The sequence below is a fragment of the Dendrobates tinctorius genome, unplaced genomic scaffold, assembly GCF_039654945.1.
Source record: "Dendrobates tinctorius isolate UK_male_01 unplaced genomic scaffold, ASM3965494v1 ptg000058l, whole genome shotgun sequence".
NCBI lineage: Eukaryota > Metazoa > Chordata > Amphibia > Anura > Dendrobatidae > Dendrobates > Dendrobates tinctorius.
The window spans coordinates 12,925,455-12,953,078 of record NW_027361726.1 but is presented as its reverse complement, the minus strand read 5'-3'; the positions used below and the strand labels follow the sequence as shown (position 1 = coordinate 12,953,078).

The 27,624-nt window shown below is 42.0% G+C and overlaps 1 protein-coding gene across 5 annotated transcripts in view; it reads left to right on the top strand.

Moving 5' to 3' along the window:
- Positions 1-27,624, top strand: part of LRFN5 (leucine rich repeat and fibronectin type III domain containing 5) — a 337,342-nt gene that overhangs the window by 78,612 nt on the left and 231,106 nt on the right. The window contains exon 1 of one of the 5 annotated variants that reach the window (XM_073578038.1): positions 2,187-2,274. The exons of 3 other annotated variants lie outside the window; for them this stretch is intronic. The gene's annotated coding sequence lies outside the window, so the exon portion shown is untranslated. Of the gene's footprint in view, positions 1-2,186; positions 2,275-23,265; positions 23,862-27,624 lie in introns of those variants that run through there. One more of the 5 variants, XM_073578040.1, reaches the window with a different exon arrangement.

Here is a 27,624-nt window from a genome sequence, read left to right as displayed (position 1 = left end):
CAGCTGCCGCAGGAGGAAAGTCACTGTTCCTATGATGTCTCATGCTACATACTAATGAGGCTTCATTTCTAGATTTTTTTTTTTATGAGACACAAAGTATCACTGCAGCCATGAAATGAAGAGTAAAGGTAGAGGGTGATCTGCATCCTGCCATCTTCAATGGTTCAGCGCTGAGACTGATTGAGGGGCGCTGGATAGTGATCACATGCAGGTGCTTTGATCGGCACTGATCTTACCTGCAGTTGCCATGGAAACAGAATGTCAGGTGTGAGTGTCAAGGCTGATAAACAAACGTTGAATGGTTACATTTCTGCAGACAATGAAGAAGATTCGCCATGAGCTTTGCCTTCATCAGGAGTAGATTCACTTACAAAACACGTAAATAAGTTAATTTTCTTCTTTGGTTTTGTTCACATGTAGCACTTTTTTGAGGCAGAAACAAAGCAGTGTTTTACAGTAACAGCAAACCAAATGAGACTTGTGAAAGCTTATCCACACTGTGCACTTTTTTCTTTGCATTTTTCGACCCGTGATGTGATTTTTAGAGAAGGCAGAATATCAACATTTTAGGATTTTTTTCTCCCCATGGAGAATAAAATAACTTAGTACAAAAAATAAAGCTGCACAAAAATTACGAATAATTTACGCTGCCATTATCTGACCAAAGGGTGTGCTTTTCATGCTGAAAAAAGCATACAACATGTGTGAACACACCCTTAAAGAGTTGAGTAAAATATGGTTTGGGGCTCAAGGATAGGGCCACATCTCAGGTTGTCGTAGAAAGTTAAAGTATGATTTCTACATAGTCCCCACCTGTTGGAGGCACAGTGGCTCAGTGGTTAGTACTGCAGCGCTGGAGTCCTGGGTTCAAATCCCACTATGGACAACATCTGCAAGGAGTTTAAAAGCACATGAGCCATGCACAAAAGTGAACAAGTCGGTAGGACAGTGTTCACACCACCCAAAGACTGAAACACAGAAAAAACACAGTATAGCAAACATGTAAAAATACTCTGTTGTAAAAAATATATGTAACAGTAAACAGCAAGTGCTAGTAAAAAGATGATAACAAAAACAGGGTATTTAGTTGATACGTTTTTTGCAAAAAATCTATACTAAGCCACTCCACCAACGTCAAGGTATACTCATCTTAGAGCAGTCCTATCTAATGTATTTAAAACCTGATCATGTGAACAGTACCTGTATGAGCAGGGTTCAGAAAGGCAATGCCTGATGTGGATAAGGTGTGCAAGACAGCTTTTTATGTGCAAGGCTCACAAGAGAGGGGTGGGGATCTCCCAAATCTTGCAGAAGCAAGAAACTAAGGCTGGTTTCACATTAGCGCTTTTTAAGCGCACGCACGGCCGGGGTAGCTCCGCCCCCGAGCCGGCTCTCTGCCCGGCGTGCCCGCCCCTTGCTTGTAGCGCCGCCTCCTAGCGGACAGCGGCGCCTGCGATCGGCACACCCTATCTTTAGCATAGGGTGCGCAGATCGTGCGCAGGCCGTGCGCTAGTTGCGCTTTGACCTGCGCTGCGCACTTTTGACGGTTCCAAATCTCCTCTAGCCTTTATTCTCCAAATAATATTATTTACCTTCTGAAGACCAAGGCGATGATAAAATCGAACTTTTCGGATTTTGGCGCGCACGGCGCACCGTCAAAAGTGCGCAGCGCAGGTCAAAGCGCAACTAGCGCACGGCCTGCGCACGATCTGCGCACCCTATGCTAAAGATAGGGTGCGCCGATCGCAGGCGCCGCTGTCCGCTAGGAGGCGGCGCTACAAGCAAGGGGCGGGCACGCCGGGCAGAGAGCCGGCTCGGGGGCGGAGCTACCCCCGGCCGTGCGTGCGCTTAAAAAGCGCTAATGTGAAACCAGCCTAATAGATTAAAAACACATGAGCCATGCACAAAAGTGAACAAGTCGGTAGCACAGTGTTCACACCACCCAAAGACTGAAACACAGAAAAAACACAGTATAACAAATGTGTAAAAATACTCTGATGTAAAAAATATATGTAACAATAAACAGCAAGTGCTAGTAAAAAGATGATAACAAAAACAGGGTATTTAGTTGATATGTTTTTTGCAATATACCCCTCTTAGAGCAATCCTATCTAATGTATTTAAAACCTAATCCTGTGACCAGTATCTATTAGTTTCTTGCTTCTGCAAGTTTTAGGAGATCCCCGCCCCTCTCTTGTGAGCCATGCACATAAAATGCCGTCTTGTACAACATATCCACCTCAGGCATTGCCTTTCTGAACCCTGCTCATACAGGTACTGTTCACATGATCAGGTTTTAAATACATTAGATAGAACTGCTCTAAGATGGGTATACCTTGACATTGGTGGAGCGGCTTAGTATACATTTTATGCAAAAAACTTATCAACTAAATACCCTGTTTTTATCATCTTTTTACTAGCACTTGCTGTTTACTGTTACATATATTTTTTTACAGCAGAGTATTTTTACGTGTTTGTTATACTGTGTTTTTTCTATGTATCTGCAAGGAGTTTGTATGTTCTCCCCATGCTTGAATGTGTTTCCTCCGGATACTCCAGTTTCCTCCTACATTCCAAAAACATACTGATATTGATTCTAGATTGTGAACCCCATCGGGGACATTGCCAATAATGTCTATAAAGCGCTGTGGAATTAATCGACTATATAAATGAGTAAAATAAATTTATTCTGCACCTCCTTATGCACAACCCCTCCTTTCTGCTAATTCTCTTTACTAAACTTTTATACACCCCTTGTGACTACTGTGGAATATTAGCCTGCTTTATAGACATGTATATGTGGACCAGGCAATCTGAACATGCGCCCAGTTTATCATTTCCTAGTGCATCTTTAGATACTTTTGCCTAACTTTACACCATCTTTACGCCCGTTGTCCTTCCTCAGTGATGAGGGTTTTTCATAGTAAGGTTGTCATATGCAGCAGGACAACTGAAAGCCTCATCACCGCCATCTTGGTGCTTCTGTGGAGTCCAGTAATTGCACTGTACACTGTTATTAGAGGATATAGTACAAGCAATCAGTTCATTCATAGGGGGACTAAAAAAATAATAGATTTTAATTAACAAATGTTTTAAAAAATGTTTAAGCAAAACTAAAAATAAAGAGATGAAAAAACGAACATATATATATTTAATTTCCATGTCGGTAAAAGTCCTATCTAAGAAAATATAAAATTATTTTAAACCGGTCATACATTGTAAAGAAAAAAAAATCAAGATGATGACAGAGTTTTTGGTTGTCACAAAAAAAATTAAAACACATGAACCAATAGACAGAATTGCTGTATTATTCATTAAGTCACTAATATTTTTTTCCATTTTTCAACACACGATACAATAAACATAATGATATAATTTAAAACTAAATTATACCCACAAAAGACAACAAGCCGACCCATGACTAGGTCAATGTAAGAATTAAAAAAAAAAAAAGTTATGACTCTTGGAAGGAAGGAAAATAAAGTGAAAAAACAAAAATTGTCATGGAAGAGGTTAAATGGAACCTATCAGCAGGATTGTGCACAGTAACCTACAGACAATGTCAGGTCGGCACCGTTATACTGATTACAATGATACCTGGGGTTGAAATCCATCTTGTGCTTGTTGTGGAAGCTGTATTTGCAGTTTTCAGTTAATGAGATTCTCATGCTTCGTGGTGGCCTGTGGAAGGGGCTGTGGGCGGGACTGTGGTCAGGTCTGTGGTTGGAAAAGAAAAATTGCCCTCATCAATATAACACTGGAAGCAGTGCCTGTTTAGTAGTATCTTTTGTGTTCTGGTAGATGCTACTTCACAAGCTCCACCGGCAGTGCCATTTTGCTGGAGAAAAAAAATTAGACTCCATCAAAATGGCCCCGGCGGCGCCTATGCAGTAGCATCTATCGCCAATACAAGTTACTGGGTAAGCGCCCTACCAGTGCTATTTTGATGAAGTTCAGTTTTATTTTTTTTTACCCGGCAATATTATAGGCATTATTTTATACATGATGCTGCCGGCGCCATTTTGCTGAATGTAAATTTTTTTCTTCTAAAACACACCATAGCATATGCAGTTTGTGAAACATGAATTAGGTCAGTGAAGTGACCTGTCATAAGCCCATAATGATGAATATGTAAGCAAAGCACCACATGCTGCCCCGGAGCATGAGAATCTCATTAACTCAAAACTGAAAATAAAGATTAAACAACAACCACAAGATGGATTTCATCACCAGGTGTCCGTGTAATCAGTATAGCGGCATGGCGCTGGCTGCATTGTCTGGGGGATATTTAACTTTCCCAGGCAACCACCCCATTTGCTGTCCTTATATACACACCCTGAAATACCCCAAAAACCCTCAGGGTATGTGCACACGTATTTTTTTGGTGCTGCGAATTTGTCACCGCGGATTTTGTAAAAATCCGCAGGTAAATTTCAGGTCAAAAGACCTGCGGTTTACCTGTGGATTAGCCTGCAGTTTATCACCTCTACAATGGAAGAGATGGTAAACCGCAGCGGAATCCGCAGGAAAGAAGTGACATGTAATTTCTTTCTGCGAATTTGAAACCGCAGCAGAACCGCGCAGAATATTCCGCAGCATGTTTCCATTTTACATAGAGGAAAATGGTACTGTACAACGCAGCAGATTCTGCTGTGGACCCGCAGGGCCAGAAACACTGCGGAGCCGCAGCTAAATCCGCAACGTGTGCACATAGCCTCACACAGTGACTAGCTGTGTGGAAATGCAGTCCAGCTCTTTCATTTAATCTAAACTGAGCTGCAATGCCGGACACAACCTATAGACAGGTGTGGCAGCATTTCTGGAAGATGCAATCATGCATTTACTCTGTTCCTGGAACAAGAGGTTTAAGTCATAAATGCAAAAATCTAAAATAAAACCAAAAATCAGAATATATTCCCGGAGTTTACATTCTAATTTAATCCATCGTCAGCTGAAATAGGGGAGCGCATTTAATATTTATTTCCAGCTTTGCGTTTCATCAGGACAGTCAGCACTCCATGAAAGAGCTTTTTACAATCATGCTCGATGGAGTAAAACCGAGAAGAAAAAAAATACACTCAGCATTCAGTGAGCTGCCTTGTCCTCGTCCTGCATCTCCTATGCATTAAAAAAGAAGACAATATTGCTTATATGCTAGAGAGGGCAGGCGATTTGCATCCCGCTTGCTCTTTGTGTTATATTGTGTGCTATACATCACTTGTGCAAATATTGTTCTTTCCACCCCTCCTAGATCTGCTGCTTCAGCTGCTTCCATCCAGGATACATTGTGTTTACTGTAGGTTCAGAATGTATTACCCAATGTTACGTAATCTCAATACTATAATGTAGAAATCCTGGAATAGTCATCAGAATAATGTTTCTAGTTCATTTGTATTCTTTTTTTATTAATCTTTTATGTCTTTCTCTTTTCTTTTTCTTTCTTCCAACCTCTCTTTTTCCTTGTATTTCTCCTGCCTATCATTTACCTTTCTTCTCTTACTTCCTTTCTCTTCCTTTTTTACTTTCATGCTTCCTCCCTCCCTACCTCTCTCTTTTCTTACCTTGCTGCTGTTTTCCTTCTGACCTCTCTCTTACCCTTTCTTTCTTTCCTTCCATTCATGCTCTTTCCTTTTTCTTTCTTTCTTTTTCTTTCTTTCTTTCTTTCTTTCTTTCTTTCTTTCTTTCTTTCTTTCTTTCTTTCTTTCTTTCTTCCTTTTCTTCCTTCTATCATTCCTTCATTCCTCTCTTTCATTCTCTTTCCTTCTCTCTTTCCTCTTTTTTTCCTTCCTTGCTCTTTCCTTCTTTTTTTTTTTTTATATTTTTTTTTCCTAAATTTTCTTTTTTCTTCTACTTGCTTTATATTTTTTCCCTTCTCTTTTTCCATCTGTCTATTATGTACCTCTTTAATATCGGTATGCATACATACATACTCCATTTACAGTTGTATTGCTTGGTTGGGACATTCCAGCTTCGCCGATGTAGACAGCACGAGACCCCGAGCTCAGGGATTGACTGCAGATGTTCGCTGTAGTCATGCCGCTGCAGCCAATCAACAAACCCTAGAGTAGTGCTAGAGAGCTGGACCTGAGGAGGAAGCCGAACACTGTCTGTGCTTATTGCTTAGAAATATACAGGTGTTTGGGCTTTTAATTTTGGAAAACTATTCCATTTGGACAGTGTGTGACGGTATGATTTGTGCACTTTGTGCCTCAGTTATATGGCAGTATGTTACATATTTTAAGTTTGTCCATTATCGATATATTGGGACTTCCGAATATCTTAGGCCTGTTTCACACTTCAGTTTGTTTTCGTCAGTCAAAATCCGCCGTTTTGCAAAAAAAAACGGATCCACCATTTTTTTTGCCGGAACCGTTTTTTTCCCATTGACTTGAATTGCGACGGCTTTTGATGGATGGACATCCGTTGCATCCGTTTTTTTGACGGATCCGTCCTAATTTTGGCGTCCGCTCTCTTGAGTGGTCGGTCAATGAAACGTTTTTTGTGTGCGTTAAAACAGTGGTTAGCAATGGATCCGTCGCTGTCCGCCATGCGATATAATGGATGCCTATGGGCGGCGGATGCGTTGCCAACCGTTAATTGACGGAATCCGCCAACGATCCGCCTTTTTATACTGAGCATGCCCGGAACACTTTCTTTGCATGATATTTAACCCTAAATCCCGTTCTGGCAACAAAAAATTCTCTCTCTCTCGCAACTAAAGCGGATCCGTACAGAAAATGGATCCGGTTGCATCCGTTTGTCACAAAACAGAAACAGATCTGTTTTTTCACACTCTGGCGGAATTTACTGACGCCAGAAAACTGAAGTGTGAAACAGGCCTTAGTCTTATATATTACAGCTAAACACTTTTTAGATGATTACAGTCTTTTTTTCAAACTAAATTTTCTTTTGCTTCTCTCCATAAAAACAACAATGTGGGGTTGTCCACATATAGGGCTAACATTTACCAAGCATTTTTCCTTTTTTTTTCTTTTGTGCAGCTTGATATTTGGTGCTTTAATAAAGTGGGCACAGCTCAGGTGGGCTGGCCGTATCCAAGCACGGCCCAAAAATTAATCATAATTTATGCCTCATGGTGTCATAATTTAGAACAATGGCTGATGGTGGCGCACGGTGGCTGAAAGATGCACCAAATTTATTGAGGCTTCTTATCAAATTTGGCATATTGCACTCCTGCAAAATACTAATTTTAATGAATCGGGCTCACGGTGTATTTCTCAGGGACCTTCACTGACCTTGATCAGAGGTTGCAGGTACAAGACCATATTTCACACTCTACATATATTCAATGAAGCATGGCTCCTTGAAACGAAGGTGAAAGAAAGGGGGCGGCCAGGAAGAATTATTTGAGGACCTTCTGGGTGAGCAGATGACAGAAAGCATAGACCTGGAGTAGTAATGTGCAAAAACCTTATCTGAATGATCAGAAGGAAAGTTTCATAATTCCACATTTTGCAACCACCTGTACAAAGAGAATTGAAAAAAAAAAAGTTGCAGAAGTTTGTAGTCGTTAGAATAGGAGAGATTGCGGTTATTAGGCATTAATCACCGCAGGGATCAGTTCTTTAGAAGAAAGTTTTTAGGTTCTGCAGATGAGCATTGTCTTCAGACTGGAGGAATGTGACATCTCTCTTATTTTAATCATTGGCTAGTCAATCTGCAAATCGTGTTCTCTCCAGGAAAGGAACGGCAATGAAAGTCACAGATGCCACCAACTCCTACATAGCTCTTCAAAAATAATCATGTTTATCTATGACCCATTATTCCTACTGTTTTCCCCTTCCTGGATTGGCATCCGAACAATTTATCATTGGAACATAAAAAGTAATGAAGTAAATCTTTAATTGACTCTTACAATAGGTTCATCCCGGCACAGTTTGATCGTTTGTCTGTGCGCAGAAAAACTTTTCAGTCCTTTCAATGTTATGTGAAAGACAATATAAAGTACAAAAACGAAAAAAAAAAAAAACAAGTATCCGAGCTTCATCTCACGCCAAGGCTCAGATGACAATTCCTGGGCATGGAGTAATCCTGTAGCCATAAAATGCTCCATTTAGTTAGATTTCAACTTAAAGGCTATGCAATTGTTGCAATTTTTTCTAATTCTTGAAAACTCTTTTAAATAAAATCTAAGGTAATAAAATACAGTATGTATCTCCATGGTTACAGACTACAAACAAGCCCCGTGTAGTCAGATCCTGCAGTCTTTTGTTATTCCTCCACTTCCACCTTTAGTAATGATTGGTGGACCCAAGGGTGTTGGGTACATAGAGTTCGGCAGAACTTTAAAAAAAAAAAAAAGGTTGGTTCGGGTACCAGAACAGTACCCGAACTCGAACCTGGAATCCATTCAAATGAATGGGCCTGAACATCCAGCGCTTCTTACGCTGTCATCACACTTTAAAAGCTGTCTCTATTCAGCAGTAACCTTTCATATTACAGCTAGTCAGAGCGCAGCTATTCCCACCCTGTCGTACAGATGACAGCGTGTGAGCCAGCATCTCTGACCAGCAGTGAAAATGTTTCCAGCGGTCATGTGTAGGCTGATGAGAGTACTATTCTTATCAGCCTATACCTAGTCTCGCTGATAGCAGCAAGAGCAGGTGAGGCTGATGAGAGTATTCACCAGCCAGCATCTGTCCATAAAATAGGTCAGTGTGTGTGTAGCTTACTGTTCATGTATTTATAAATAATAAAAGAAAAAAAATGATGTGGAATCCACTCTGTTCTTGATAACCAGCTCGGGTAAAGCTAACAGCTCTGGGATGCAACCCTCAGCTGTCATCTTTATTTTGGCTGGCTATCAAAAGTAAAAGGGTCCGCAAGCTTTTTTTTTTTTTTTAAATTATTTAAATAAATCATTTAGAAAAACGGTGTAGGATCCCCTCCATTTTCAATAAAAAGCAAGGCTAAAGCATACAGTTGAGGTCTGGTATTCTCAGACTGGGAAGGGGCCATGGATATTGCCCCCTCAGCCTAAAAATAGCAGCTTGTAGCCGCTCCAAAAAAGGCACATCTATTAGATGCACCAATTCTGGCACTTTGCCCTGCTTTTCCCTCTTGCCCTGGTGCGGTGGCAAGTGGGGTAACAGTTTTTGGGTTGATGTCAGCTGTTTTATGTCCGCTAACATCAAGCCCAGGGGTTAGTAATGGAGAAGTGTCAATCAGACCCCCAATTGGTAACCTCGTAATCAAAAGTAAGAAAGACTCACACAGAGGAAAGTATTTTTAATTGGAAAAAAACACACAGAGAAAAGTATTGCTATGCGGCCGCACGCTTGGATCCGAGTGCCGGCGGCAGTGCCGACTATTAACATGTGAGACTTGTCCGAGTTTCTTGCATGTATGATCCCAGCCTAACTGAAATAAACACTCCCCACCCTATCCTATTTTGCCCACTGTATCCTGGATGCCGAGCTCAGTGGTTGCATTATGCCACTGGTCAGCAATGCATCCAGATGTAGCAGATTTGGAGCATGTTGTGGGATATATGGATTTGTTATGAATGAGTCACCGTAGGAGGAAAAAACACAAGCTAAGTCCAGAAAACCGGAGAGGTTGGTAGCTAGCGGATTGCAGACCCCTGATCCTATTCACCACAACTAACAGTAGCCATGGGGGGTTCCTATGGTGCCCTAGACCCCTCGTCACAGCCGGAGAGCTAAATAAGCCTAAAGAAAGAAAGGGGAAATCTAAACTGCAATAGACAGCCCCCAACATGTATTGTCGGTGAAAAACAGATGAAAACACAGACAGAAAGACAGGCTGAGCAAATGATGGGGCCCAACTAACTAGATGGGAAAGGACAGAAAAGATGCTGGCTGCAATCACGCAAAAAACCCTGCCAAAAATAATGTCCAACACGTCTGATAGAAAAGGCCCTGAAGTCACTAGACTTCAAAATCACTATATCAGCACTCAGGTATATTCTGAAGACAGAGCAAAGAGATAAACTGATCAGAGACAAAAATGGAGTTCAGCCCGTCCCAACCAGGGCAGGCTGAACACAAACACTAAGTAAACAGACAAAATCTCATGGAAAAATAGCAGAGCAAAAACTTAGCTTTTAGTAGACAGGAACTAAACTGGATGCCGGAGCTCAGAGCAGAAAGGATCACCAGCAACCCTGCAGGGCGTCAGCTGCCTTATATCCACTCAGAATTTCCTGTCTTTGTATTATATTGCACTGTATTGGACATGACTAGTTCAGGGACAGTAGTGGTTAAACGGAGGGCTGGATTAGCAGCCTCAGAGAAAGAGGAAGTTCCTGTCTCCCAGTCAGAGCCCAGGCAGGCTTGCTCGTGGTAGGATGTGCTCCAGCGATGGGAGCATAATATACCCCCAGAGGGGAGAAAGTGCTACTAAAAGACTGCTGGGCCGATGGAATGGGCACTAGGACTGTGTCAGTGCCCATTAAAGGACTGTCAGCTCCTTGGACCAGGATGGGAACTGTTTGGACAGAATATATGGATAGGGACAGCTCAGGAAGCATTATCTCCTCTATTTCATCATTCATTGTTATTAAAATTTTGCCACTGTTGGAACCGAAGTGTGACATGTGGTGCATTCAGAGGATGACGTTCCAGTATGGAGAGCAACTGTGTGCCTGAGGTAACCAACTATGCAATAGGGCTGGGACTTGAACTGTTTTTTCATGTGCAAGGGGCCAGGGTACAAGGACAGAACAATGGAAAGGACACCATTGTAGGCATTTACTACAGGCCGCCTGTGCAAGCTGAAGATATGGATGAACTCTTTATGCATCAAATGGCCAAGTTCTCCAAAAAATATGACATAGTTGTCATGGGAGATTTCAACTATCCAGACATTTGTTGGGAATCTCTCTCAGGCAAAACTAACAGGTCAAGGAAATTCTTATCCTCTCTTGCTGACAACTTTATCTTCCAAAAGGTAAAGGAGAAAACAAGGGGAACTGCTACCTTGGATCTAATCCTTATAAACAGGGAGGAAATGGTTGAGGAGGTAAAAGTGGCTGGGACCCTAGGAGGTAGCGACCATGCTATTTTAGAATTTTGGATAACTAGAGGTGGAAGACCTGTGAAGACTCAGACGTCAAGGTTAGATTTCAGAAAGGCAGATTTTAAGGGATTCAGAAAGAGAATTGGAGGGATCCAATGGCTGGATATCCTTAAAGACAAAAATGTCCAGGAAGGATGGGAAATCTTGAAAAATGAAATTCTCAAAGCACAGTTGTTAACAATTCCGAAAAGAGGGAAGAATAGGAAGCATTTAAGGAAACCAGGATGGATGAACACAGAACTTAAGCACATGCTAAAAAGGAAGAAAAAAATGTTTATAAAATGGAAAGAGGGAGGCATATCTAAAGAAGAATATAATGCTGTCTGCAGAACCTGCAGGGCACAAATCAGATTATCTAAAGCTGAAAATGAATTGAGGCTTGCAAGAGATGTCAAAAGCAATAATAAAGGATTTTGGGGATATGTCAAAAGTAAAAGAAAAGTCAAAGATGCTATAGGATTTTTACAGGATGAAAATGATGAAATGGTAAGACAGGATGTTGAGAAGGCTGAACTTTTAAATTCCTATTTTGCATCTGTTTTCTCTCAGAAAGGAAATGTAACATCAACTGTTATTCACTGTCCTATTAAGGGAATAGAAGAATCCAGGATATCTATAAACAGAAAGATAGTGAGGAAACACTTAGCTAACCTAAATGAATTCAAGTCTCCAGGTCCAGATGAATTACACCCCAGAGTACTGAAGGAGATAGCAGAAGAAATTTTTGAACCCCTCTCCATAATCTTTGAAAATTCTTGGAGAACAGGAGAAGTGCCAGAAGACTGGAGAAGAGCAAATGTTGTTCCTATTTTCAAAAAGGGGAAGAAGGTGGACCCAGGCAACTATAGGCCGGTGAGTCTGACTTCTATACCAGGAAAGATCTTTGAACAAATTATTAAACAACATGTATGTCAATACCTGGATAAGAATGAAGTGATTAAACAGAGTCAGCATGGGTTTGTAACTAATAAGTCATGTCAGACTAATTTAATTTCCTTCTATGACGGTATTACTGATTGGGTGGATCAAGGAAATGCTGTAGATATAGTATATCTTGACTTCAACAAAGCATTTGACAAAGTCTCTCATACAATCCTTATTGAAAAAATGACTAAGTATGGAATGGACAAGGCAACTGTTAGGTGGATTCATAACTGGCTTCGTGATCGGACCCAAAGAGTGGTCGTAAATGGCTGCACATCCAGTTGGAAGAATGTCTCAAGTGGGGTACCACAGGGCTCTGTCCTGGGCCCTGTATTGTTCAACATCTTTATCAACGATTTAGATGAAGGAATTGAGGGTAAACTGATTAAATTTGCTGATGACACAAAGCTAGGAGGGATAGCTAATACTAGAGAAGAGAGAGAGAGGATTCATAAAGATTTAAATAAACTGGAGAAGTGGGCAGCAACTAACAGAATGGTTTTTAACAGGGAGAAATGCAAAGTACTACATCTGGGCAATAAAAATGAAAAAGCATATATAGAATGGGAGGAATAGGGCTAAGTGACAGCACATGTGAAAAAGACTTGGGTATACTAATAGATCACAGACTGAATATGAGTCAACAGTGTGATGCAGCAGCAAAAAAGGCAAATGCAATTCTAGGATGTATTAACAGAAGCATACAGTCTAGATCACGTGAAGTAATTATTTCCCTCTACTCCTCTTTGGTCAGACCTCATCTGGAATATTGTGTCCAATTTTGGGCACCACATTTTAAAAAAGACATCAACAAACTGGAGCAAGTTCAGAAAAGAGCGACCAGAATGGTGACTGGTCTGCAAACCCTGTCTTATGAGGAAAGGTTGCAGGATTTGGGAATGTTTAGTTTGCAAAAGAGAAGACTGAGAGGAGACTTAATAGCTGTCTACAAATATCTAAAGGGCTGTCACATTGTAGAAGGATCAACTTTATTCTCATTTGCACAAGGAAAGACTAGAAGCAATGGGATGAAGCTGAATGGGAGGAGACACAGATTAGATATTAGAAAAAACTTTTTGACAGAGTGATCAATGAGTGGAACAGGCTGCCACGAGAAGTGGTGAGTTCTCCTTCAATGGAAGTCTTCAAACAGAGGCTGGACAGACATCTAACTGGGATGATTTAGCGAATCCTGCTTTGAGCAGGGGGTTGGACCAGATGGCCCAGGAGGTCCCTTCCAACTCTACCATTCTATGATTCTATGACCGTGACCTAGTAGACTCGCGCATGACTACCACGCCGTGCCACCTTGTTACACAACGAACCGCTGCACGACCAGCGCTACCCTCACCTCCTGTATCCTCACCCATCCCTGGTAGGCAGTGATCCCTCGCAGGCAGGGTCCTCTCTCCTTCTGTACCAGTCATGACTTGTATTGTTTAAGATTACTGTACTTGTTTTTTGTAATGTATATCCCTTTTCACATGTAAATAGCATAATAATAAATTTTAATAAATGGCAAAAAAGGGTTGAGAGGATATTGTATTATAGATGCCTTTCCATTACTAATCCCTGGGCTTGAAGTCAGCTGACATTACAAAGCAGACATCAACCTTAAAATATTACACCACTTTCCACAGAACCAGGGCAAGTGAGAAGAGCTGGACAAAGCGCCAGAGATAGTGCATGTAATGGATGCGCCTTTTCTTGGCGGCTGTGGGCTGCAATTTTTAAGCTGGGTAGGGCCAATATCCATGGCCCCTTACCAGACTGGAAATACCAGCTCCAGCTGTCTGCTTTAACTTTTTCAGGTTATCGAAAATGGGGGACCCAACACCATTTTTTTAAAATTGTTTAAATAATTAAAAAAAACTGCGTGGGGACCCCTCTATTTTTGATAACCAGCTAAGATAAAGCTGATGGCTGAGGGCTGCTTTGGTTATCAAAAATAGATGAGACCCCTTTTCTTTTTCACACAGTGCACCAGCCAATTACAGCCATACCAATACTTGACATGGCTGTGATTGAAAAGTAAATGTCCATACCCGAAGACTTGTTGATTGACTGTGCTACAGCCTTTCAACAAGGTTTGATCGGCTGCTAAACCCGAACAGTAACACTGACTTCTGGGAGAAGTCTGTGTTTGGGGTCCGTGCATGGACACTAGGTGTTTAGTACAGACCTCGAACTTTACTGTTCAGGTTTGCTCATCTCTAATCTGTAGTTAAGCAAAAAGAGGGGGTACAGAAAGTGATGTGAGGCTGCTTTAAAGGGAATCCGACACCAGAATTTTGCTATCTAATCAGAGAGCAGCATAGCGATAGAGATCCTGATTTCAGTGATGTGTCACTTACGTTTCTACTTGATATAGTTTTGATAAAGTCTGTTTTCTCTGCTGCGGATCTACCAGTTCTCACTGAACCCTATATAACCACGCCCACACTACTGGTTGGCAGCTTTCTGTATACACTGTGCATAGACATAAAACTGCCAATCAATAGTAAGGGCAAGGCTCATGAATATGGAGGAGAGGACTACATGCCAGTAAGTCTAGTAGTCTTTCAGTGATAATTTCTTGCTGATAAAACTGAGGTTTTATCAAAACTATAGGAAGCAGCCGAGTAAGTGACACATCGCTGGAGTCAGGGTCTCTGTCTCTACATTGTGCTTGTCTCAGACTAAATGGAAGAAAACCTGATTACAAATTCCGTTAAGGCCTAGTGTATTGTTTTGGGTTTTTTTCAGCTTTTGTTTTATCTCCCCTTCTGTCAAGAGCCATCTTTCTTTTTGCCAACAAAGCCATATGAGGGCTTGTGCTTTGCAGGACGAGTTGTACTTTTAAATGACTCCATTCATTTTACTATATAATGTACTTGAAGATTCATTCAATAATGACTGCTGCATTCCCTACCTCAGCTTTTATACAGGCTATGATACTCGTGTTTGATTGGTTGTGCTATATCATGTCATGTCATGCTATCCTTGTCGGACTTCAGGTCATCTGAGCTTTTTCTGGCTGATACAATCTTCTGCAATGAGCAAAATGATGGGGTGGGCTTTTTTTTTTTTTTTTTTTTTTTTGGCGGAAAACAAATTATTCAAATTGATCAGATTCTGCAAATTTCCTAAAATTTTGAATTGATCAAATCAATTCTCTCATCTATACTCAACACCTAACTTCTAGATCTGATGAGATTATCTATTGTCATATGCAACAACACTGGTCTGCACATGAGCTGCGTACACAAATGGTACATTTTACAATGAAGGCAGGATTGTTTATTTTTTTATTTTATTATATAAATCATTAAAAAAAAAAAAAAATTGGAAAGAGTATACTTGCCCAGAACACTGCATTTAGGCAGTTGTTTATCCACCGAAATGTAAGTTTTGGCGCTTTTTTTTTTCCTTTCTGTTTGGATTTAATACGTTGCATTTCACTTTTAGAAAAATTTAATCTATATTTTTTTTTTTTTTAATCACAAAATATGTACTATTATAATCGGAAGCAAAAAGAGTCCGTGAGTGTGCAGCCCCCTTAGGACCCGATCAGGGGAGTCGCACTTGCAGGTTTACTAAATGGTGCAGCTGCAGTACATTAAATGAGAATCTAGAACACAAATGCGACCGAGACTCGCATTACCGAACATTCACCAACTAGTATATATGGTCTATAGTAGGGAACAGTGCAGCAATATTTGCTCTCACGCACAGCAGAGAAAAGTCAGAAAGTTGAACACAGACTGAATTTTTATAGAAATATCTATTATTCATCTGCTCAGTACATTTTTATGGAGAAAGACGCAAAAGTGGCCCGTGTGGAGCGTTGTCTTACCACAGCGACCAGTTCCACAGTTCCAACATTGTTACATTCTCTAGATTTCTCTTTCAAATCGGAAAATAGTAAACAAGACGCAGCGATTCCTGTTTATACACTTTAGCAATGTATGTTTTGTGTGACAAAGAGGAATGCGACCCCCTCCCTTACATAAACAAATTAAAAAAAAATACTTTTCTGATTTTTGTCATCTTGTATTTCAATATCTTCTACCTAATCACCGTCATGTGTTACAACATTGTCTACATGCGGGTTCACTCTGCAAATTCCTGAGGTCCAGGATCCAAAACCAGAATCAGCCAATCATCCTAATGACTGATTATTAAGGCCCCCCCCCCCCCCCGAGGAAGCAAAATCATGCAAAACGCGCGTTGGGGCCTCGGCGTGCACGATTCGGTCTTGTTCCTCTCTCTCACATAGGTAAGCAATTTTTTTTTACTCTTCGCCACGACAGCACCCACTTGGAGAGAGGGATCCGCCCATAGGAACAGGAAACCTACAGAGATAAAAGAGGGCGGTCCGCCTCTCCTCCTCAGTTGGTTTCCTGTTCCTATAGGAACCACAGGATTTCTACAGAGAAAACATACCTGGGCCAAGGAACCGCCTGTGCAGTGTCTGTGCGAACGGCAGGCGTTCTGGTCCAGAAGCAGCGTCGGGGGAGTGCTGGAGTCCGGCTCCCTCCTCATCTGGGACAGCGGTAGCACAAGCGGAAACACCGGTACCGGGTGGAGCCGACCGGGGGTTTTCTGGTATATTATGCACGTCACCGGGATTTTGGAGACAGCCATCCCGGTTCATGGGGGAGTGCAGAGCCGAGATGAAGGAGGCATCTACGGCGTTCTAGGCCTCAGCGTCAGGAAGGATGCGCATATAGCGCTGGGAGGAGGTAAGGAGGAACTTCCGGGTTAACGGAGGTTCCTCAGTCCATGGCGCATGCGCGGTGTCACACAGCCGCGCAAGATCAGAGGGAAGAGCACTCCCCACCCCCTCCAGAAGAAAAAAAAAAAAAAAGGATGGTTTAATGCAGCAGCGCCGGCGACTGTATTTCCAGGCCGGTCGCAGGTTAATGAGCGCGCCGCAGGCAGGCGCACCTGGGAGGGGGAGGTACCAGTTATTGAAGGGGATATAAAAAAACGGTGGGGATATGGATAGAGCGTGCAGACATGTCTTCCCCAAGACAGGACACACATCCCCAGGGAGGTGACACAGCGGTAGCCAAGGATCACTCACATCGAGGCTCCTCGGATAGGAGCCACAGAAGCCATGCCAATAGAACCCCTTCTCAGCCTCCTGAGCCGGTACCTACAGCTTCTCTGGGTGAGTGGACGACTCTCTGCCTATCAAGCTGTTAAAGAATCTCTCCCTCTCTCTCTCCCTCTCTCTCTCCCCCTAAAAAAAGAAAAAAAAAATCTGCTACGTCCACCGTAGGCTAAGAAGAAAGAAAAATCAAAAAACAAAGAATGTGCCCTCTGTACACGTCCCTTACCGGACTCTTATACAAAGAGGCTGTGCAAAAAATGTATAAATGAGACCGCAAAACGGGCTTCAACACCAGTCACAGACATAAGGGCTATAATAAGAGAGGAGTTACAGGCCCTAACCCAGTCTAGCGGCATATCTAAGAAAACTAAGACTAACAAGCCAGCTGCGGTTAGCTTAGATACGGATGAGGACGAAGCATTAGTCTCCGACAGCTCCAATACGTCTACATCATCATCTTCCTCGGATATCGAGGGACGTTCATGTTTTCCGTTAGATAAAATGGACAACCTGGTGAAATCAGTGAGAAACGCCATGGGATGCGCAGACACTAAAGAACCGCAGACGACACAAGACATTATGTTTGCGGGATTGACAGATAGGAGGAGAAGGGTTTTTCCTGTTATACCAGCGATAAAAGCCCTAGTGAGGAAGGAATGGGAGAAGCAGGACCAGAGAGGTTATCTTCCCTCGACGTCAAAAAGAAGGTATCCCTTCAGCGACGAGGAATTGTCAACGTGGTCTAAGGTCTAAAGTCGCCTCAGCCTCAAAACAGTCGGCCTTACCAGTAGAAGACGCAGGGATTCTAAAAGACCCACTGGACCAGAAAGCGGATGCCTCACTAAAGAGGGCATGGGAGGCAGCTACGGGCACGTTTAAGCCGGCAATAGCCAGTACGTGCACAGCTCGCTCTATGCTGGTCTGGATTGATCAGCTAGACCAACAAGTAGAACAAAAAGTCTCCAGAGACAAGCTACGAGCTGTGATACCACTGATTCATGGCGCAGCGGCATATATAGCAGATGCATCGACCGACTCACTACGCGTGTCAGCCAGAACAGCAGGCTTGCTTAATAACGCTAGGCGTAGCCTGTGGCTTAAGAGCTGGAAAAGTGACACCCAATCCAAGGCAAAGCTTTGTGCCATACCTTGTGAGGGTGAGTTTTTGTTCGGAAAGGCTTTGGATGAAATCCTTGCTAAAGCAAAGGAAAGGAAAAAAGGATTCCCTAACCCCTCTCTCCCATTTTATAGGAGGGCATTTAGGAGACGACCATTTGGTAGGGGAAGACCAACAGAGAATCAAAATCGCTGGACCACGAAGGAAGGGAAAGGCAAAGGTGCTATGTTTAGAGGATCCTCCTTCCGCAGAGATCGGAGCTAAAGAACCAGTCCCTCCAGTAGGAGGGAGACTAAAATTTTTCCTTCAGGAGTGGGAGAAAATCACGGCCAGCCCTTGGGTCCTAGGCATTATTAGGGAAGGACTAAAATTAGAGTTCCATCATGTGCCCCATAACTCAGTCATCGTAACATCCCTCAGCTCCCCAGTTCAACAACGGGCCTTAGAGACTGAGATTTTCAGTCTGCTGGACAAAAACGTCTTGGTCCAGGTGCCTAGAGCACAGGAAGGGAGAGGATTTTACTCCCCTCTTTCTGATACCTAAACCCGATGGTTCCTTCAGGACGATAATTAACCTGAAGAAACTAAATTCATTTTTAATAAATCATAAATTTAAAATGGAGTCTATTAGATCTACAATTAAGCTCCTTTTCCAAAATTGTAGGATGGCAGGCCTGGATCTGAAAGATGCCTATTATCATCTTCCCATCCATTACAGATTCGAAAATACCTCAGAGTGGCGGTCTTCCTCGAGGGCACTATACAACACCTTCAGTTCACAGCCATGCCATTCGGCCTTTCCATTGCACCAAGAGTCTTTACAATTGTGATGCTGGAAGTAATGGCTTTCTTACGACAAAAGGATACACTGATAGTTCCCTATCTGGATGATTTTTTGATAATAGGAAACTCAACTAAACAATGTAATGAACGAGTGGCTGATGCAATTTTGTCCCTACAGGCTCTTGGTTGGGTAATAAATTTCAAGAAGTCCAGAATTGAACCACAAACAGTTCAGTCCTTCCTGGGTCTTCAGCTAGACTCCATAAGCCAAAAATGTCTGCTGCCACAGGTAATGATTACAGCAATTAAAACGAAGGTCAGGTCATCAATAGACAAACCACACATATCTTGAAGAGAGGCAATGTCCCTCCTGGGGTCCCTTACTTCCTGCATCCCTGCGGTTTGGTGGGCCCAATTTCACACAAGAGAATTACAGCAACAAATCCTCTTGGAGGAAACTCAGGACCATGGGAATTTGGGGAAAAAAAATCACCTTATCTCAGACGGTCCTAACCTCCCTAGCATGGTGGCTAGAGGAGGAGTACTATGGGTGATAACACCCTCCCGTATAATTACTACTGACGCCAGCCCCACAGGATGGGGAGCTCATATGGGAAGCACCTTCACCCAAGGCTTATGGGGTATAAGGGAAGAGCAGGATTCATCAAACTTGAAAGAGCTAAAAGCAGTGGGTCATGCATTATATCATTTCCTTCCACAGTTACAAGGACAGAACGTGAGAATCCTGTCAGACAACACCACAGTGGTCGCATATCTGAACAGGCAAGGCGGGACTCGATCAGTCACATTAATGTCTTCCGCAAGAAAGATCTTGTCCTTAGCCGAAAAACATTTTTCGTCTCTCTCAGCCCTCCACGTAAGAGGGGAAAACAATTCGGAAGCAGACTTTCTAAGCCGCCATACACTACGGCAAGGAGAGTAGTGCCTGAATCAGCAAATATTCACACGCATCGTGTCACTATGGGGTCTTCCCCAGATAGATCTCTTCGCCACCAGGAGAAACAGGCAGGTGCGGAGATTCGTCTCTCTGAATACGACAGACAGTCCAGAAATCCTGGATGCCCTTCAAGCCCCATGGCAGTTCAAACTAGCATGCGCCTTCCCCCCAATCATACTACTACCGCAGGTGATCAGGAAGATCAGGGAGGAGGAAGCGCGAATAATCTTAATAGCGTCATTCTGGCCCAGGAGGCTGTGGTTTTCATGCCTGCAAGCAATGTCGGTGACAGACCCTTGGGTGCTTCCTTCAACCCCCAGGCTCCTCTCGCAGGGGCCATTCTTCCATCCTCAAGTGGACAATCTCCACTTGACGGCCTGGAACTTGAAAGGGAAATGTTGAGAGCAAGAGGATTCTCGGAGGTGTTAGTCAAAACTCTCTTACAAAGTCGGAAACTGGCTATGACGAAAATTTACACCAGGGTGTGGAAGAAATTCCTAGAGTTTCACACAGCTCCTGGCTCCAGAGAAATCCCGATAACAGCAATCCTAGAATTTCTACAGAGGGGGAAAGATTTAGGACTATCAGTTAACACACTAAAAGTCCATGTGTCGGCTTTAGGGGCCCTCTATAGTTATAACGTAGGCAGGCAATAGATGGATAACCAGATTTATCTCGGCCTGTGAGCGAAGCGAACCGGTACACATACCTAGAGTCCCTCCTTGGGACTTGAACCTGGGACTAGAGGCCCTTACACTCCCTCCATTTGAACCATTAGACTCAATATCCCTTAAGCATCTATCTCTCAAAACAGTACTGCTAGTGGCACTAACCTCAGCCAGAAGAGTTAGCGACATACAAGCACTTTCAATAGAACCCCCTTTTCTGTTGACATTCCAGGATCAGTTAATATTAAAACCAGACCCCTCATATTTACCAAAGGTAGCAAGGAAGTTTCATAGATCACAAGAGATCCACCTCCCCTCATTTTTTAGTAACCCTTCTACTCCAGAGGAAGAAAAGTTCCATACGCTAGATGTTAGAAGAGCAGTACTACAATATATAGAGAGGTCTAGCAGCTGGAGGAAGAGTAGGGCTCTGTTTATTTCCTTCCAGGGCCAAAAGAAGTGATATGAGGTCACAAAGGGTACCCTGTCTCGATGGATCAGAGATGCGATCAGTCTGGCATATTCCGCGAACAATGAAGATCCTCCAGAGGGTATCAAGGCACACTCCACCAGATCTATGGCCTCCTCTTGGGCGGAGAGGGGAGACGTCGCAATCGAGTCTATATGTAAGGCTGCTACTTGGTCAACACCTTCTAACTTTTATAACCACTATAGGCTTGATTTATCATGCTCATCAGACCTAGCCTTTGGTAGAGCGGTCCTCGGCACGTGGTCCCTCCCAGGTGAAGGTCTCTGAAAGTCTCTCCAAGTGGGTGCTGTCGTGGTGAAGAGTAAAAAGCCGGATTCCTTACCGGTAATGCTCTTTTAATGAGTCCACGACAGCACCCATTCACTAACCCTCCCTAGAAGTTAACATAATGTATATACACCTTCTTAGTTGTAAAGTTAATAAATTTAGAATATGGAATAATATAATGGCCTATAATAATTGGCGGTCCTCCGGGTACTCTGAAATCCAACTGAGGAGGAGAGGCGGACCGCCCTCTTTAATCTCTGTAGGTTTCCTGTTCCTATGGGCGGATCCCTCTCTCCAAATTGGATGCTGTCGTGGACTCATTAAAAGAGCATTACCGGTAAGTAATCTGGCTTTTATGCACTACGAGCGGCACTTTAGTCTTTGGCAGCCATGTGTACAGTTAGCCATACATTGCTTGTTAGTATTGCTTGTTAGCTTGTTTGTATCCTGCTTCTTGGAGGTCGGCCTATACATTTGTTGGTGTGCTCAGTGCATATTTCCATATATATGAGTATGAGAGGTCCAATATGATCAGTGCTGCCTGGTTCCTTCAACCCTTTAATTCTTATCCTGTTATTGTACTTGGGGCTATTTATGCCCATACTAATTTTGTGAGTGTTATTTGGATTAATAAAGATAATTTTTATATTTTATCGAAGTTATATTCTTTTTGAGGGTTCCTTTCTGGTTCTTTGTAGGATGATATGATTATTAAGGGGTGTTGTCTCTAATAAACCAATCCCTTGAATAAAAAAAAGTGCCCAGTGGGATATACATGGTGCTTTATTTAACCCCTTCACAACTAGGCCAATTTCCATTTTTCCATTTTCTTTTTATCCTCCCCTTATTCCCAGAGCCATAACTGGTTTATTTATCTGTCCATGTAGATATATGGGACTTGTTATTTGCGACGTGACTTGTACTGTTTAATGTCGGCACTCAGTTTATACACAGTGTACTAAAAAATGGACAAAAAAATCCAAGTGGGGAGAAATTGTGAAGAAAAAAAACGCAATTCTGACATTTTTTGAGAGGGATTGTTTTTTATAGCGTACACTATGCGGCTATAATGACCTCATAATATGATACTACTCATGAGTACGATTACCGCTATACCCAACATGTCCATTTTTTTTATTATTTTAATTGTGGAAAAAAAATTCTGACATTTGCAACGAAAAAAAGGGTTTTAGGGTGTGTCGCCATTTTCCAAGACCCATAACGTTGTTGTTTTTCAGGTGATGGAGCTGTATAATAATAATCTTTATTTTTGTATAGCGCTAACATATATTCTGCAACGCTTTACAGTTTGCACACATTATCATCACTGTCCCCGATGGGGCTCACAATCTAAATTCCCTATCAGTATGTCTCTGGAATGTGGGAGAAAACCGGAGTACCCGGCGGAAACCCACGCAAACACGGGGAGAACATACAAACTCCTTGCAGATGTTGTCCTTGGTGGAATTCAAACCCAGGACTCCAGCGCTGCAAGGCTACAGCACTAACCACTGAGCCAATGGTTTATTTTGTGTGAGATGAGACAATGTTTTTATTGATATCATTCTGGGAGAGATGTGACATTTTAATCGCTTATTACGGAATTTTTTGTGGAATTGCAGCAACCCAAAAATACTTAATTTGGGCGTTCTTGAGTTTTCCCGTTTTTGGTGTTTACTGATCGGGTTAATTATTGTTATATTTTGATAAATCAAACTTTTCTGAAGGCAACGCTACCATGTGTATTTTTCTATATCTTTATTTTTAATGGGGCTAAAAAGGGTGTGAATTGAACAAAGTTTTTTTTTTTTTTCATGTTTTTCATATACCGTATTTTAAATTTTTTTTTTTTTTTTACTGTTCTCATTTGCCCTCTTAGGGGATTTGAAGCTGCGATCATCTGACCTTTTGTGCTATACAGTGACTCCACGGGCGCATCAATGGGAGCATGGAAAGATGCATCCCATGCCAGCATTTGTTAAATGCTCCGGTCAGAGTTTGACATTGGCATTTAACAGGTTAACTATCACGAGCAGAGCTCTGCTCCCCTCCCTTCCCCGCGATGATTAGAGGCAGGTCCATCACCTGCCTGCATTTGGAAATTATCCCTTATCCAACCGGATAGGAGAAAACTTCCAAACTTGAGAATACGCCTTTAAAGTTGCTAGAATCTGAATTCGGGTTTGCAGGAAGTTCGATTCACATTGACCATCATCCAGTGTGCCTTGTCACGCTTTGGGGTCTGGTCAGACCTTGGAGCATAATAAATTTAGGGTGAAAAATAGATAAGAAATTATTCTCAACTGTCTAGGTTCTCGCATGATTCTCACAGTTCCAGTCTGTTCTTTGGCGCCTCCATTGACATAACACCATGATATCGAGAGGCCTAGATATTGCTGGAGGTACCGAAGACCTTGTGAAGAAGACCAAAGACCTGGTGTGACCAAACACCGGACTGAAATTTTGAGGACTGGGCAGTGAACTTCATGGAGTAGGTGAGGGGTGGTGAGAGGTGATTATATAGAGATTTTAATTTTTAATCCCTTTCGAGACATTTTGAATCAAGCAAAATGGTGACAGTTACTTTTTTTCTGCATTAATGAGAAGAGAATTGCAAAAATTTCAGGATTTGAGTTTTTAGGGCTATGCTGCTTTGATTAAGCTGCTCATCTCTTGGTGTATTACTACAGCGGATTGCAAAAATATTCACCCCCTTGGCTTTTTACCTATTTTGTTACATTACAACCTGTGTATAAATATTTTTGTGTGTGGTGCATCAACACTAAATAATCTCAGCTGGTGAAGTGAAGTGAGAAAAATATGGGCATAGATTACATTTATGGGATGAAATAACTAAAAATTGTAATGTATATGTATTCACCCCTTTTGCGATGAAGCCCTAAAAATTTCTGGTGCAAGCAATTCCCTTCACAAGTCCCATGCTTAGTGACAGGATGTCCCCCTGTGTGCAATTTGTCACATGTCAGTCAGTATGCAAACCTTACCTTTTCTGAAAGGCCACAAAAGTTGCAACACCATTAACAAGAGGCACCACTAGCCAAACACCATGAAGATCAAGGAGATCTCTGTTGTGAGTTCATTTTCCCCTTCACCATTGAGGTCTGATGAACTCCCTCTTCTGGTGAAGGAAGGTAGTGAGGCTGATTACCAAGCACCTGAGCGGGATGATGATGACTGGGTGACTGGAATTACCTACTGGATATAAGGCAGCTGACGCCCTTCTGCCTTGCTGGTGATTTCTCAGAGGGATTCTAGGAGACCAGTCTGATTCCTGCTCATCAAAAGCTAAGTTTTCTGCTCTGCTTTTTGCATTTGTGTTTTGGTTTTGTTTTGCCTTGTTTTTCTGGATTTCTGCCATTCCCTGCTGGGGTGAGCTGAATTCCTTTTTGCTGTCTTCAGAAAATACCTTAGTACTGATATAGTCTTTTTGAAGCTTAGCGTCTTCAGGGCTTTTTTCCCTATCAGTCTGTTGGCTCTTGTTTTGATAGGGTTTTGGCGGATTGCAGACAGCAGCTTTTCTATCCTGTCCTATTTAGTTAGCTTGGGCCCCATCATTTGCTCAGCCTATCTTTCTATCTGTGTGTGTTTTTCATCTTGCTTCACCGTCATTATATGTTGGGGGCTGCCTTTTGCTTTGGGGTCTGCTCTGGGGCAGTTTAGATTTCCCTTTCTGTCTTTAGGCTATTTAGTTCTCCGGCTGTGATCGAGGGGTCTAGGGCACCGTAGGAACCCCCCACGGCTACTGCTAGTTGTTGTTGATAGGTTCAGGGGTCTGCAATCCGATAGCTGCCAACTTCTCTGGTTTTCTGGACTTAGCTAGTATTTCTGTTATTGCCTCCTATGGTGATTCATTCATAACAGATCTCCAAACAACACCATGAAGATCAACGAGATCTCCAAACAACACCTTGAAGACAAAGGAGATCTCAAAACAACACCATTAAGACCAAGGAGTCAGGGACAAATTTGTTGAGAAGTACAAGTCAGGGTTGTCCATATGATTACAATAAGCGGCACACTCCATAGAGTTGGCCTGTATGGAAGAGTGGGCAGAAAAAAGCCTGTACTTACAAACAAAAAATGCAAGACTTATTTTAAGATTGCCAAAAGACACACAGAAGACTCCCCAAATGTAAGAAGGAAGGTGCTGTGGTCAGATGAGACTAAAATTTAACTTTTTGGCCCTCAATGTAAACGCTATGTCTGGAACCAAACCAACACAGCTCATCACCTAAAGAGCACCATCCCCACAGAGAAACATGGCGGTGGCAGCATCATGCTGTAGGGATATTTTTTGGCAGCAGGGACAGGGAAAATGGTCCAAGTTGAGGGGAAAATGTATGGGATACAAGGGATATTCTTGAGCAAAACCTATTTGTCTGCCAGTGATATGAGACTGTGACGGATGTTCACCTTCCAACAAGACAATGACATAAAGTATACTGCTAAAGCAACACTCGTGGTTTAAGGGTAAAAGTGTAAGTGCTCTGGATTTACCTAGTCAAAGCACAGGTCTTAATCCAAAGGAGAATCTGTGGTCAGACTTGAATATTGCTGTTCACCAGAGGAAATCATCTAATTTGAAGGCGCTGGACCAGTTTTACCTTGAAGGAATAGGCAAAAATCCCAGTGGCAAGATGTGGAAAGCTCATAGAGACTTATCCGAAGTGACTGCAGCTGCAAAAGGAGGCTCTACAAAGTACTTACTTTAGGGGGATGAATAGTTATGCACACTGACGTTTTCTGTTTTGTCCTATTTGTTTGCTTCACAATAAAAAGAAAAATGTTCACAGTTGTAGGCAAGTTCTGTACATGAACTGATGCAAATGAAATGGTGACAAGGTTTTCTCAAAATATATTTAGGTAAAAAGTGATTTTGTGAAAGTGACAAAATTAAAAGTGTAAGGCTCTGATCACACTCTGTTTGGTAGATACATACAGCACATGCACTAGGAAATACTGTACTACCAACGCAAGCACTGAACAAACAGTACCTATAGAGCCATTAAGACTTGGTTGGTGCCAAATGAGCAGCACCCACCATGGAGAAAAAAAGATGGATAAAATATAACTTGCATGTGACTAAAAGAAATAAGACTGCAGGACGAGACTACACACGGAATGTTTGTAGTCTGTTACCATGGAAACATGTAGGTTTGCCTAAAATAAGATTTTGTAATGAAGATTATTTCCAAACTTCCTTCTATTGACACTTTTGATTACTTATAAAAAGTAATGATAATTACAAAGATAAAGTTTCCCTTTAAGTTTTGTAAATGTAACTGTAAATTCTCAAAGATCCAATATCTAAATCTTTTATTTATATGGGGAAAAATGTATTCTCTGTGCTCTCGCTGTTCGGTGATGTGGATGCGTGTTCATTGCTCCATTATACCTGAATATTGCTTTTTTTAAAAAAAACCACGAGGAATTTGACTATTCATTAAATTTCTTTGCAGTTTCATGACCTCAGACCCAATGTTCTCGCTTATTTTCAGTTATTTTGAAAGTCGTGTTCTTCTTTCTGCTTGGATTTGCTACATTGCGTTTAACCCCTATAATCAGTGACAATTATAGTAGTAAATAAAATACAGAGAACAGCAACGATGAACTCTACAATGCCGGTATTGTGCGATCGTGTCAGGATGCTGCTCCACCTAAGGATACAATGTACAGTGGCTAAATACATTCTTATATGCCACCATAAAAAAAAAAAAAAAAGTTTACTACGCGCTTTATGTTTTTCTTCACACCATTGTTCCAGTGCTTCTAAAATGGAAAACTGACCCCATTTTGCAAAAAAACGTCTAGTTAAATATTTCCTTCATTGTATGCATCCAGCTCCTAAGTAATCCTAATTGTCTCCAGACATCGGCCCAACCCAGTCCCCTTCCATCCACTCTATATTTCCTACAGACATAGGCCTGATTTTCGGTCATAAAACAGCTGCTTGATCTGTTGCAAAAATTTTAGTGCAACTTCTGATAGTTTTACACGGCTCCCATCCAGCGTTACCATTTTTTTTTTTTTTTAAAGTGAATGACATTTGGGGGAAATGGAGCTTTACCAAGCACACTCCAACAAGTTTATCATAATTTATGCCAAAAAAGGAATGTAAAGTTAGAAAGGTGTAAATTGAATACACTAGTCCTGATTAGAGTAACATTTCCGTTGGTGGCGAAAACAGTAATTGAAAGAGGTGCCAAATTCATTTAGGTTGTACCCCTCCTAATGAGA